A 13,907-nucleotide genomic window follows, 5' to 3' on the forward strand; every position below is an offset into this window, starting at 1 on the left:
ACAAATGACCACTTGGTTCTGCTTGTGGAAAGAGGAGGGTGAGCTTGACCGCCAGCTCTTCCCCACAACGGCTGACGCAGAAGGGCCTGAGCTGTGTGCCTGTTATGCTTCCTGATGCTCTAAACATACAGCAAGTCTGTGTCTAGACCTACTCACACGTAGAGCGGGCATTAGGCACACTTGAGAGTGTGCTTATGTATGCGCGCACACATGTGTACACGCACAATGGGGATTAGAGATGCTTTTGCTCCCGCGCGCGTGTGTGTGTGTAACGCACAGCCTACTCCTTAACCAAACCCACAGGCATCAACGCCAAGCGGTCCCACCAAACCTCCCGTCCGCCTGAACAGAAGCAATGTGCGTGTGTGGGGGGAGGGGGAAGGCACTTTCTTACCTCCATTCCTTGTCACCTCTCCCCTCCCCAGTCTGTTCCCTGCTCTCCTCACTTGACTTAAGATTACAGGCTCCTTCCATGACACTGCATAACTAACAAAGGAGGGCCCCTGCTTTTCCTCCACCGGGCCAGAATTGCAGAACGGCTCCCCTCCTTTGGAAGTCACGGGGCTGGGGGGGCAGCACCCAAAAACAGCTGCTCTGGGTGGGGGACTGAGTGCCTTGTAGAACTGGGAATCCTCCCCCCTCCCCGCAGATGGTGAAGCAGGGAGAAAGAAAGGGATCTGACTACTAACAGAGTGTATGAAGGCAGAAATCTGCCAAGACATTGCTTAAAACTGCCATTCCACGCCCCACGAGGAAGAGGGCCCGGCAAGAGGCGAAGGGTGCTACGGACTGCCACCTCTTTTAGCAGGTTGCAGGAGGCCCCATGAACTGCCTCAAACAGCTGCCCACTCACTCTGGTTAGACGGACACTTTACGTTGGGGCTCGCCCTGAGGGAGGGAGGGATACAGAAACAGCCTTTGCTTTAACAGAATGAGTAACCCTCTAAGAAACAGATTCGGGGTGGGAAGGAACCGTGTTGGTCCGAATCGACAGAACAAAGTTCGAGTCCAGACAGGCACCTTGAAGACCAACAAAATTCAATTCTGGCTCTGGAGTTCTTTGAGGCAGAGGCTGGACACCCATCTGGCAGCAATGCTGGTTCTGTGAATGAGGCAGATCATGAGGGCAGGAAGGGTCGCATCAGTGCCTTGTTCTTGTGGCCCTTTTCTTACATGCCCACGGAAATGCTGTTTGCCACTTTGGGATCAGGAAGCAGTTTTCACCAGGCCAGGTTTTTTTTTTGGGAGGGGGGGGGTTGCCATCTTTTGGACATGTGGAGCAGGGGTCACTTGGGCTGAGGTATTTGTGTTTCCTGCATTGTGCAGGAGGTTGGACTAGATGACCCTGGATGTCCCTTCCAACTCTAGGATTCTATTAGGAAGAACTTCCTGACCATTAAAGCGATTCCTCAGTGGAACAGGCTTCCTCCTTGGGAGGTGGTGGGCTCTCCTTCCTTGGAGGTTTTTCAACAGAGGCTGGATGGCCATCTGACAGCAATGAGGATCCTGTGAATTTAGGGGGAGGTATTTGTGAGTTTAGAGCGGTTCCTCAATGGAACAGGCTTCCTCCTCGGGAGGTGGTGCGCTCTCCTTCCTTGGAGATTTTTCAACAGAGGCTAGATGGCCATCTGACAGCAATGAAGATCCTGTGAATTTAGGGGGAGGGGTTTGTGAGTTTAGAGCGGTTCCTCAGTGGAACAGGCTTCCTCCTTGGGAGGTGGTGGGCTCTCCTTCCTTGGAGGTTTTTCAACAGAGGCTAGATGGTCATCTGACAGCAATGAAGATCCTGTGAATTTAGGGGGAGGGGTTTGTGAGTTTAGAGCGGTTCCTCAGTGGAACAGGCTTCCTCCTTGGGAGGTGGTGGGCTCTCCTTCCTTGGAGGTTTTTCAACAGAGGCTAGATGGCCATCTGACAGCAATGAGGATCCTGTGAATTTAGGGGGAGGGGTTTGTGAGTTTCCTGCACTGTGCAGGGGGTTGGACTAGATGACCCTGGAGGTCCCTTCGAACTCTAGGATTTCATGCATGCACACTTCTGCAGGTACATTGAAACAGAAATCACCAATCATTATTTACTACTTATATGCAATGGTTGGTGGCTTCTGTTTCACTGTACCTGCAGAAGTGTGCCTGCACAGGGAACCCTATACCCAGAACAAAGTTTTGTTGGTCCTATAAGAAATATTTTGTTTTCTGACCAGGCTCTGTAACCGCACTTTCACTGCTGGAGCTGTCCCGTCCACTTTGAGAGGGGAAAATCTGATTTGCTTTCAGATCACAGACTGAGATCCACAGGCCAGTTTCCAAGCTGCTGTCCCTGGAGGTCAAACAAGACACGAAAAGCCTCCAGAGGTCTGGAGCAGAATTGACTTCAGGGCCTCTAAACGGCCTGAGAGACTCAAGCCCAGGAGCAACAGGGTTTTCGGAGCGGGAGCCCTTGAGGGAGCTCATCCCTCCAGAAATCTTGTCTGGCTCTGAGGTGCTCCTAGAGCAGCCGCAGCTGCAGACCAAGGAGGGAACTGCCCTCCCGCAAGATCTGTTTCTTAAGAGAAAGGGCTGCTCAAGGCAGGCCTGCAGCCACGGGGCCTCCCCACCAACCCTCCCTTCAACCTGCATGGCCCCGCCGGGCAGCCCCCGCTCTCTCTCCTGCTCTTGCGGCCCCGATCTCCCTGCCGCAGCGCCTCCTCCCCTCCCACGCACCCGGCTCCTGGGGCTCTTTCAAGCCACCCCCGTCGATCAGCTGATCGAGGCCAGTGCTCCTATGTGGGCCTTCGGGCGCTCTCTGCTGCTTCCTCCCCACTTCCCTCCCCGGGATGGAGCGGAGATGGTGGGCCCTCTTTCAGCCGTGGTGGTCTGGAGAGCGCCCGATGGCCGGCATAGGAGCGCTGGCCTCAGCGCAGCTTTTCCTGCTGATCAGCTGATGGGCAAGGGGGGGCCTTGAAGGAGCCCCAGGAGCCGGCACTTCACCAGGTGGGTGGGAGGGAGGGGGAGGTGCTGCGGAGGGGGGCAGCAGCAGTGGAGAGAGTGGGGGCCCCTCCATAGGAAATTCTATTCCGTGGTCCCCCCCTTAAAATTTTCTGGCTACAGGCCTGGTTGTCCATTACAGCACAAGTGGTTTGTAAGAGTTTGGGGGAAGGGGCAGTGTGCTGCAGTGGCTTTAAATTACTTCTCCAAGCCAAGCCGGATGGTGGCTTGGAGAATGCATTTAAAGTTAAAGTTGCTTTCTTTCTGCCTCTCCCTCCCCATCTATTTCTTTCCTTCCTTCCTTCCTTCCTTCCTTCCTTCCTTCCTTCCTTCCTTCCTTCCTTCCTTCCTTCCTTCCTTCCTTCCTTCCTTCCTTCCTTCCTTCCTTCCTTCCTGTTTTGTGGCTCTCAAACACCTGACACTCATGTCTTGCAGCTCTCAAACATCTGATGTTTATTCTATGTGGCTCTTACATTAAGGAAGTTTGGCTACCACTGAGCTAGATAGAGATATTGTTACTCAAGGTTTTCCTGAAGCCGCCTTCTACTGAATCAGACCCTTGGTCCATCCTGTCTGTTTCTTTTAACCAGAGATGCCGGGGATTGAACCTGGGACCTTCTGCATGCCAAGCAGAGGCTCTGTCACTGACCCCACCCCTCCACCCGCCAAATATATGAACACATATAGATAATTGGTCCATTGTCTACTCAGACTGGCAGTGCTTCTCCAGGGTCTAAAGTCTTTCCCATCACCTCCTGCCTGGTCTTTTTAACTGGAGATGCCAGGGATTGGACCTGGGACCTTCTGCATGCCAAGCAGAGGCTCTGCCACTGAGCCAGGGTCTCAGGTCAAGGTCTTTCCCATCACCTCCTGCTGGTCCTTTTAACTGCCGATGCCAAGGATTGAACCTGGGACCTTCTGCATGCCAAGCAGAGGCTCTGCCACTGAGCCAGGGTCTCAGGTTAAGGTCTTTCCCATCCCCTCCTGCCTGGTCCTTTGAACTGGAGATGCCGGGGATTGGACCTGGGACCTTCTGCATGCCAAGCAAAGGCTCTGCCACTGAGCCAGGGTCTCAGGTCAAGGTCTTTCCCATCCCCTCCTGCCTGGTCCTTTGAACTGGAGATGCCAGGGATTGAACCTGGGACCTTCTGCCTGCCAAGCAGGGGCTCTGCCACTGAGCCAGGGTCTCAGGTTAAGGTCTTTCCCATCCCCTCCTGCCTGGTCCTTTGAACTGGAGATGCCGGGGATTGGACCTGGGACCTTCTGCATGCCAAGCAAAGGCTCTGCCACTGAGCCAGGGTCTCAGGTCAAGGTCTTTCCCATCCCCTCCTGCCTGGTCCTTTGAACTGGAGATGCCAGGGATTGAACCTGGGACCTTCTGCCTGCCAAGCAGAGGCTCTGCCACTGAGCCAGGGTCTCAGGTCAAGGTCTTTCTCCTCCCCTCCTGCCTGGTCCTTTCAACTGGAGATGCCGGGGATTGGACCTGGGACCTTCTGCATGCCAAGCAGAGGCTCTGCCACTGAGCCAGGGTCTCAGGCCAAGGTCTTTCCCATCCCCGCCTGCCTGGTCCTTCTAACTGGAGATGCCGGGGATTGGACCTGGGACCTTCTGCAGGCCACATGTCCTGCCACATAGCCACAGCTCCTCCTGCATGAGCCTTAGGATCTAGGCATATTCCTGGACTCTAGTGGCTTATTCAAAGGTAAGAGCAGGCCACAACTGCAGGGCTGCAGCATCTCCTTAGGGATCCTGACCTTGCTGCACTTTGCTGGCTTCTGATGTGAGCCAACACGGAAGGGTCTGGAAGCTGCACCTGGGAGCCAAAGCAGACCACAGACACAGGCACCTCCCGCAGCGGCATCCAGTCAGAACACACGCCAAGAGTAATTCAGAGGACTCGTGCAGAATACTTGCTCATCTTCAACTAACAACGACGACACCCAAGCGCTACATCTATACATTTTTATTTCGCTCCCCTCTCAAGTGGTTGTTCTGTCAAGCTTATGCGGTAGAGAAGGCCAAGAGAAGGGGCTTCGTGGCTGCATAGGGATTTGACCCCAGGACTTGCAGGCCCCAGTCCAGCACCACAAACACAACACTGCCCTGCTTCTCAGGAGCTGTGGCACAGGGGCAGCCATGGCTGTTTGTTCCCCAGGTGAAGTGGGGGTGAGGGGGCCTCAACACCCACTCCTCTTCTCACCCCCCTGAGCCAGCTCACGGCTGGGGTTTAAGCCACGCCGGAAGTGACCAAGGGCCTTTGTTGAGGAGGCCTGCAGAGGTAAGAAGGGAGACAGGAGAGCGCCCCAGATCTGTGTGGCATTTTTGTTGAAAAAGGAGTCACCTCCCCTTATGTTTGATTTGAGTAGGGCAGACACGGGAACAAGAGATGTGACTGCTTGACACATCCGCTGGGGCCCTTCCTACACCCAAAGCCTCCCCTCTCTGGTATTTCTTTGTGTCTTTCGCCTTGCTTTCCTGGGCCTTCAAAAGCAGGTTGCCAAAGCAGCTCACAGAAATCTGGTGCCCACATCAGTTTTTTCTTTAAAAAGAAGGGCTAAAGGGTGCTCAGTTCCTCAGAAGGCCTGGGGTCATGCAGCGGCTTTGCACTAAGACAGACCATCGATCTCTCACGGGGTCAGCATCCTGTACTCAGACTGGAAGGGCGCTCCAGTGCCCCATCACCTGCTCCTTTTCCTGGGAGATGCTGCCAGGACCTTCTGTGTGCCAAGCAGAGGCTCTGCCTCTAAGCCACAGCCCCTTCCTCTTGTAGGGCTGCCAAGCTGCTGTGGTGGGGTGGGGGATCTACTGGTTTGGGGGTCCCAACTTGCTGGCAGGGAGGAAGTCGCCGGTGGGATCCCTGCCCCCGAAGAGCCCTGTCACCACATGGGGTGCACTGTCGGATGATGTCACCCGGAAGTGACATCATCGTGCCGGGCATGTTGCACGGGGACACTCTAGGAATCACGGTAAAACTCTATGGTACTGCTGCAGCAGCAGAAGGATGTAGTGGTGAAGTGAGCAGACTCTTATCTGGGAGAACTGGGTTTGATTCCCCACTCCTCCACCTGCAGCTGCTGGAATGGCCTTGGGTCAGCCAGAGCTCTCTTATCTAGAAGAACCGGATTTGATTTCCCACTCCTCCACTTGTAGCTGCTGGAGTGGCCTTGGGTCAGCCAGAGCTCTCTTATCTGGGAGAACTGGGTTTGATTCCCCACTCCTCTACTTACAGCTGCTGGAATGGCCCTGGGTCACCCATAGCTCTCGTAGGAGTTGTCCCTGAAAGGGCAGCTGCCGTGAGAGCCCTCTCAGCCCCACCCACCTCACAGGGTATCTGTTGTGGGGGAGGAAGGTAAAGGAGATTGTGAGCCGCTCTAAGACTCTGAGATTCGGAGTGGAGGGTGGGATATGAATCCAATATCTTCATCTTCTTCTAGGAATCACTTCTAGGAATCACAGTAAACCTCTATGGTACCACTATAGCGGCAGAGGGGCTTCACAACTCTATCCCCTTGCCTGCTACTGAACCAGGCCCTCAGTCCACCAAGCTCAGAGTGGTCTACTCGGACTGGCAGCAGCTCTCTCCAAGGCCTCGTGCCTTTCACATCACCGATGGCCTGAGCCTTAACTGGCAATGCCAGGCGCTCAACCTGGGACTTTCTCCCTGCCAAGCAGACACAAAGCTTCAGGATCCAATTGTTTTAACCCCTTTTATCTCTATTTTATGGCTCCACAATACTGGCTTTTTCCAGGGGCCTGGCTGGACTCCAACTCTGATCTGTTGCTTCAGACCAACACGGCTGCCCACCTGGATCTACCTCTGCAAGTGGCACAGCAAGAAATCCACCTAGAAATGGTGCGTAAAAAGACAGACAACCAGCCAGAGGCCGCTTAGGGAGGGGCGCAGAAGGGCTTTTCTGCATACTAAGAGCCCAGGTGACTTCTTCACTTGTGCCCAGCAGGCTACTTGACGCTCAGGCTGGCATCGGGCAGCCATTCCCTTCCCCAGGTCCTGCCCTTTCGAAGAAGACCTGCCCCTCCAGGGTCTGCATCGGAGATCCAAAGTGCTCTTCTCCCACATCTGCCCTTCCGTCGCTGCACCAGCAGACTCCCATCGTACCACTTTATGAGCAAGCATCTCTTCCAAGCCCTTCCCACCCGCGGGGCCAAGGGCTTGGGTTCCTGGGAGGAGGCCTTTAGCTCTGTGAGCCCCTCCTCTCAGAGAATGCTGTGTTTTAGCTTCGTAGGGTGCATTCGCACAACACGAAATAATGCCTTTTGCAACTAGATTTCTATAGGGTAAGAATAGCAAAAATCCAGTTGCAAAACGAATTATTTGGTGTAGTGTGAACACAGCCATGCAGAACTCAGGAAAGACCCTCCCAACCCCAGTCGGCCGGCCCATTCTTCAAACTGCTGGGGGGGGGGTATCCACGGCACCAGGGTGGCAGGGCACCCCCCAGATGCCTCCTGCTCCTGTGTGCCCCCCCACTTCACTAAGGGCTGTGCTGAAATCCCATGCGGAGGCCTAATTCTGCTCCCTCTACATGTCCTAGGCAGCACACGGGCCCAGCAGTCCCCAGCCTTTTTTGATCCTGTGAGCACATCTGGAATTCTGACACGGCATGGCGGGTGCAGCCATGAGAAGGCTGCTGCAAAATGGCAGAGCCAGCCACAAAACCATGGCCACAGCTTCATTGCAGGCGCACACTGTGGATCGTTGGTGCTGTGGGGGCACTGCTGCCAAAGCAAGGATTTAAAAAATCTGCCCAGCCAGGCAAATCTCCAATAGTCAGTCAGAAGCCTGGCTGTGCAAAAGCCCCTCCTCCTGCTTCCTGTCTGGGTCCTGGCAGGCACCAGGAAAGGTGTTGGGGGGAGCCTGGCTCCCACGGGCACAAGGTTGGGGCTACCTTCCCTGGACTTGCCTACACACTGCAAGACATGCAGGCCTCAGTCCCTGTTTCCCACAGACCACCGATCCAGCCTCACCACTGTGACACCCGACCACAGCACATACACAGCACATACAATTACAGCACACACACACACTCCACAAACTGTTGTAGGCATTGCTACAGGTCACTGAACTAAATCCTTCCTTGCCTAAACAGACACGCAATTTAAAAGGGAGGGGAAGCAGAGTCACTAGAAATAATGTCCCCACAAATCACCGGAGGGGAAAGACTCCCTGTGACGTTCTCCAGGGTTCTGGCCGGATCCTGTTGAACCAGAGCTGCCCTGGGAGCTCCAGCAGGGCTGGTGGGGCAGTTGCCGGGCCCAGGGCTTCTGGGAGAGGGACACTGCAACCCATCCCCCCCGCCCACTTGTGAATGCCCTGCTGCTGCCTGCCGCCTGCGCTCCCAGCTGTGCCCGCTGCCCAGTGGTGCCATCAGGGAAAGAGCACTGCAGATGGCTGTGAGCAAGGAGGGGGGGAAGGTTTGCAGGCCCTGGCCTGACGCGAAGTGAGACAGGGGGGTGACCGGGCATGAGGGGAGACCTGGGGCCTCTCCGTCCTCAGAGCTGGAGCCTGACACCTTCTTCCCGCGTTGCTTTCCCACCTGAAACTTCCACGTACTGACAGGCTGCATACCAGTTTCCCCAGCAGGGCAAGCAAGAACTCCCCAGGGTCATTCCAGATGGGAAAAAGGTGTGGGGGAGAGAAAAACTGAAGCTCCTTGAACATAAGAAGCTGCCTTCTACTGAATCAGACCCCCCGTCGGTCCATCAAAGTCAGTATTGTCTTCTCAGACTGGCAGCAGCTCTCCAGCGTCTCAAGGGGAGGTTTTTCACACCTATTTGCCTGGACCCTTTTTAGTTGGAGATGCCGGGGATTGAATCCTTCTCCTCGTGTGCCACAGGCTGGTCTGAATTGAACCCCCCCCCCCACACACACACACACTTGGGAATGAAGCCTCTGGCTTGGCAGAAGGTGGGGCAGACCTGCTGAGAACATGACATGACAGGAGGGCCCAAGTTCCTCTGCGAGGTGAAATGCCAGCAACTCCCTGGTCCCCTGCAGAGCGGGTGGCAAATGACGCTGGAAGCCAAGAGACAGCAACTTGCCCTGGCAGCAGGAGGGGTTGCCTTCATCTGCAAAAGACCCCTGGATGCTCAGATATTGGGCTTCGTGTGCTGAGAATGCAGGGCTATTTGTAGCAGCAACAACTTTGCATTTGAGGCCACACCCCCTGATGTAGCCAATCCTCCAAGAGTAAGCTCTTGGAGGATTGGCTACATCAGCAGTGCACGGCTCTTGGCACTCTAAAGGGATCTGTTGAGGCTGGGTGAGTGGGCATCAACGTGGCAGCTGAGGTTCAATGTGGCCAAGGGCAAAGTAATGCTCATTGGGGCCCAAAATCCCAGCTACAAATACAAGTTGATGGGGTGTGAACTGGCAGAGACTGACCAAGAGAGAGATCTTGGGGTCGTGGTAGATAACTCACTGAAAATGTCAAGACAGTGTGCAATTGCAATAAAAAAGGCCAACGGCATGCTGGGAATTATTAGGAAGGGAACTGAAAACAAATCAGCCAGTATCATAATGCCCCTGCATAAATTGATGGTGCAGTCTCATTTGGAGTACTGTGTGCAGTTCTGGTCGCCGCACCTCAAAAAGGATATTATAGCATTGGAGAAAGTCCAGAAAAGGGCAACTAGAATGATTAAAGGTTTGGAACACCTTCCCTATGAAGAAAGGTTGAAACGCTTGGGGCTCTTTAGCTTGGAGAAACGTTGACTGCGGGGTGACATGATAGAGGTTTACAAGATAATGCATGGGATGGAGAAAGTAGAGAAAGAAGTACTTTCCTCCCTTTCTCACAATACAAGAACTCGTGGACGTTCGATGAAAGTGCTGAGCAGTCAGGTTAAAACGGATAAAAGGAAGTCCTTCTTCACCCAAAGGGTGATTAACATGTGGAATTCACTGCAACAGGAGGTGGCGGCGGCTACAAGCATAGTCAGCTTCAAGAGGGGATTGGATAAAAATATGAAGCAATGGTCCATCAGTGGCTATTAGCCACAGCATATTGTTGGAACTGTTTGGGGCAGTGATGCTATGTATTCTTGGTGCTTGGGGGGAGGCAAAGTGGAAGGGCTTCTAGCAAGACTTGTGAACCTCCTGATGGCACTTGGGGGGTTTTTTTGGCCACTGTGTGACACAGAGTGTTGGACTGGGTAGGCCATTGGCCTGATCCAACAGGGCTTCTCTTATGTTCTTATGTGACACAGAGGGCGTTTTCGCACTGACCTTCAACCGCCAAGAAGCAGGAAAACGTTTGAGCGGCTTTTGCGACAGAAGTCGCCGGCTCTTTTGGGTGCTCCGGCGCTTCTTGTGCGAAATCCGCGCAGATCCTCCGGTGTGAAGAGGGTGGTCGCGCCACTTGAAGGTCAGTGCGAAAACGCTCAGAGTGTTGGACTGGATGGGCCATTGGCCTGATCCAACATGGCTTCTCTTATGTTCTTATGTGACACAGAGTGTTGAACTGGATGGGCCATTGGCCTGATCCAATATGGCTTCTCTTATGTTCTTATGTGACAGAGTGTTGGACTGGATGGGCCATTGGCCTGATCCAACATGGCTTCTCTTATGTTCTTATGTGACAGAGTGTTGGACTGGGTGGGCCACTGGGCTGATCCAATATGGCTTCTCTTATGTTCTTCTGTGACAGAGTGCTGGACTGGATGGGCCATTGGCCTGATCCAATATGGCTTCTCTTATGTTCTTATGTGACCCAGAGTGTTGGACTGGATGGGCCACTGGCCTGATCCGACATGGCTTCTCTTATGTTCTTATGTGACACAGAAAGTTGGACGGGATGGGCCACTGGCCTGATCCAACATGGCTTCTCTTATGTTCTTATGTGACACAGAGTGTTGGACTGGATGGGCCATTGGCCTGATCCGACATGGCTTCTCTTATGTCCTTATGTGACACAGAGTGTTGGACTGGAGGGGCCATTAGCCTGATCCGACATGGCTTCTCTTATGTCCTTATGTGACACAGAGTGTTGGACTGGAGGGACCACTGGCCTGATCCAACATGGCTTCTCTTATGTTCTTATGTGACACAGAGTGTTGGACTGGATGGGCCATTGGCCTGATCCGACATGGCTTCTCTTATGTCCTTATGTGACACAGAGTGTTGGACTGGAGGGGCCATTGGCCTGATCCAACAGGGCTTCTCTTATGTTCTTATGTGACAGAGTTTTGGACTGGAGGGGCCATTGGCCTGATCCGACATGGCTTCTCTTATGTCCTTATGTGACACAGAGTGTTGGACTGGAGGGGCCACTGGCCTGATCCAACATGGCTTCTCTTATGTTCTTATGTGACAGAGTGTTGGACTGGATGGGCCATTGGCCTGATCCAACAGGGCTTCTCTTAGGTTCTTATGTGACACAGAGTGTTGGACTGGAGGGGCCACTGGCCTGATCCAACATGGCTTCTCTTATGTTCTTATGTGACAGAGTGTTGGACTGGATGGGCCATTGGCCTGATCCAACATGGCTTCTCTTATGTTCTTATGTGACAGAGTGTTGGACTGGATGGGCCATTGGCCTGATCCGACATGGCTTCTCTTATGTCCTTATGTGACACAGAGTGTTGGACTGGAGGGGCCACTGGCCTGATCCAACATGTCTTCTCTTATGTTCTTATGTGACACAGAGTGTTGGACTGGAGGGGCCACTGGCCTGATCCAACATGTCTTCTCTTATGTTCTTATGTGACAGAGTGTTGGACTGGAGGGGCCACTGGCCTGATCCAACATGTCTTCTCTTATGTTCTTCTGTGACACAGAGTGTTGGACTGGATGGGCCATTGGCCTGATCCAACATGTCTTCTCTTATGTTCTTATGTGACAGAGTGTTGGACTGGAGGGGCCACTGGCCTGATCCAACATGTCTTCTCTTATGTTCTTCTGTGACACAGAGTGTTGGACTTGATGGGCCATTGGCCTGATCCAACATGTCTTCTCTTATGTTCTTATGTGACAGAGTGTTGGACTGGAGGGGCCACTGGCCTGATCCAACATGTCTTCTCTTATGTTCTTCTGTGACACAGAGTGTTGGACTGGATGGGCCATTGGCCTGATCCAACATGTCTTCTCTTATGTTCTTATGTGACAGAGTGTTGGACTGGAGGGGCCACTGGCCTGATCCAACATGGCTTCTCTTATGTTCTTATGTGACACAGAGTGTTGGACTGGAGGGGCCACTGGCCTGATCCAACAGGGCTTCTCTTATGTTCTTATGTGACACAGAGTGTTGGACTGGAGGGGCCACTGGCCTGATCCAACATGTCTTCTCTTATGTTCTTATGTGACACAGAGTGTTGGACTGGAGGGGCCACTGGCCTGATCCAACATGTCTTCTCTTATGTTCTTATGTGACAGAGTGTTGGACTGGAGGGGCCACTGGCCTGATCCAACATGTCTTCTCTTATGTTCTTCTGTGACACAGAGTGTTGGACTGGAGGGGCCATTGGCCTGATCCAACATGTCTTCTCTTATGTTCTTATGTGACAGAGTGTTGGACTGGAGGGGCCACTGGCCTGATCCAACATGTCTTCTCTTATGTTCTTCTGTGACACAGAGTGTTGGACTGGATGGGCCATTGGCCTGATACAACATGGCTTCTCTTATGTTCTTATGTGACAGAGTGTTGGACTGGAGGGGCCACTGGCCTGATCCAACATGTCTTCTCTTATGTTCTTATGTGACAGAGTGTTGGACTGGAGGGGCCACTGGCCTGATCCAACATGGCTTCTCTTATGTTCTTCTGTGACAGAGTGTTGGACTGGATGGGCCATTGGCCTGATACAACATGGCTTCTCTTATGTTCTTATGTGACAGAGTGTTGGACTGGAGGGGCCATTGGCCTGATCCAACATGTCTTCTCTTATGTTCTTATGTGACAGAGTGTTGGACTGGATGGGCCATTGGCCTGATCCAACATGGCTTCTCTTATGTTCTTATGTGACACGGAATGTTGGACTGGATGGGCCACTGGCCTGACCCAACATGGCTTCTCTTATGTTCTTATGTGACAGAGTGTTGGACTGGAGGGGCCACTGGCCTGATCCGACATGGCTTCTCTTATGTCCTTATGTGATACAGAGTGTTGGACTGGAGGGGCCACTGGCCTGATCCAACATGTCTTCTCTTATGTTCTTATGTGACACGGAATGTTGGACTGGATGGGCCACTGGCCTGATCCAACATGGCTTCTCTTATGTTCTTATGTGACACGGAATGTTGGACTGGATGGGCCACTGGCCTGACCCAACAGGGCTTCTCTTATGTTCTTATGTGACAGAGTGTTGGACTGGATGAGCCATTGACCTGATCCGACATGGCTTCTCTTATGTCCTTATGTGACACAGAGTGTTGGACTGGATGGGCCATTGGCCTGATCCAACATAGCTTCTCTTATGTTCTTCTGTGACACAGAGTGTTGGACTGGAGGGGCCATTGGCCTGATCCAACATGGCTTCTCTTAGGTTCTTATGTGACACAGAGTGTTGGACTGGAGGGGCCACTGGCCTGATCCAACATGGCTTCTCTTATGTGACACAGAGTGTTGGACTGGAGGGGCCACTGGCCTGATCCAACAGGGCTTCTCTTATGTTCTTATGTGACTCAGAGTGTTGGACTGGAGGGGCCACTGGCCTGATCCAACAGGGCTTCTCTTATGTTCTTATGTGACACAGAGTGTTGGACTGGATGGGCCATTGGCCTGATCCAACATGGCTCCTCTTATGTGACACAGAGTGTTGGACTGGAGGGGCCACTGGTCTGATCCAACATGGCTTCTCTTATGTTCTTATGTGACACAGAGTGTTGGACTGGATGGGCCATTGGCCTGATCCAACATGGCTCCTCTTATGTGACACAGAGTGTTGGACTGGAGGGGCCACTGGCCTGATCCAACAGGGCTTCTCTTATGT

The 13,907-nt window shown here is 53.2% G+C and overlaps 2 protein-coding genes across 10 annotated transcripts in view; both read right to left on the reverse strand.

Annotated features, from left to right (window-relative positions):
* The window catches only part of ELOF1 (elongation factor 1), a 334,935-nt gene that overhangs the window by 165,597 nt on the left and 155,431 nt on the right, over positions 1-13,907 (reverse strand). The window lies entirely within an intron of this gene.
* The window catches only part of NFIX (nuclear factor I X), a 317,800-nt gene that overhangs the window by 19,277 nt on the left and 284,616 nt on the right, over positions 1-13,907 (reverse strand). The gene's annotated exons all lie outside the window — the stretch shown is intronic.

The sequence above is a fragment of the Heteronotia binoei genome, chromosome 13 (genome assembly GCF_032191835.1).
Source record: "Heteronotia binoei isolate CCM8104 ecotype False Entrance Well chromosome 13, APGP_CSIRO_Hbin_v1, whole genome shotgun sequence".
Lineage (NCBI taxonomy): Eukaryota > Metazoa > Chordata > Lepidosauria > Squamata > Gekkonidae > Heteronotia > Heteronotia binoei.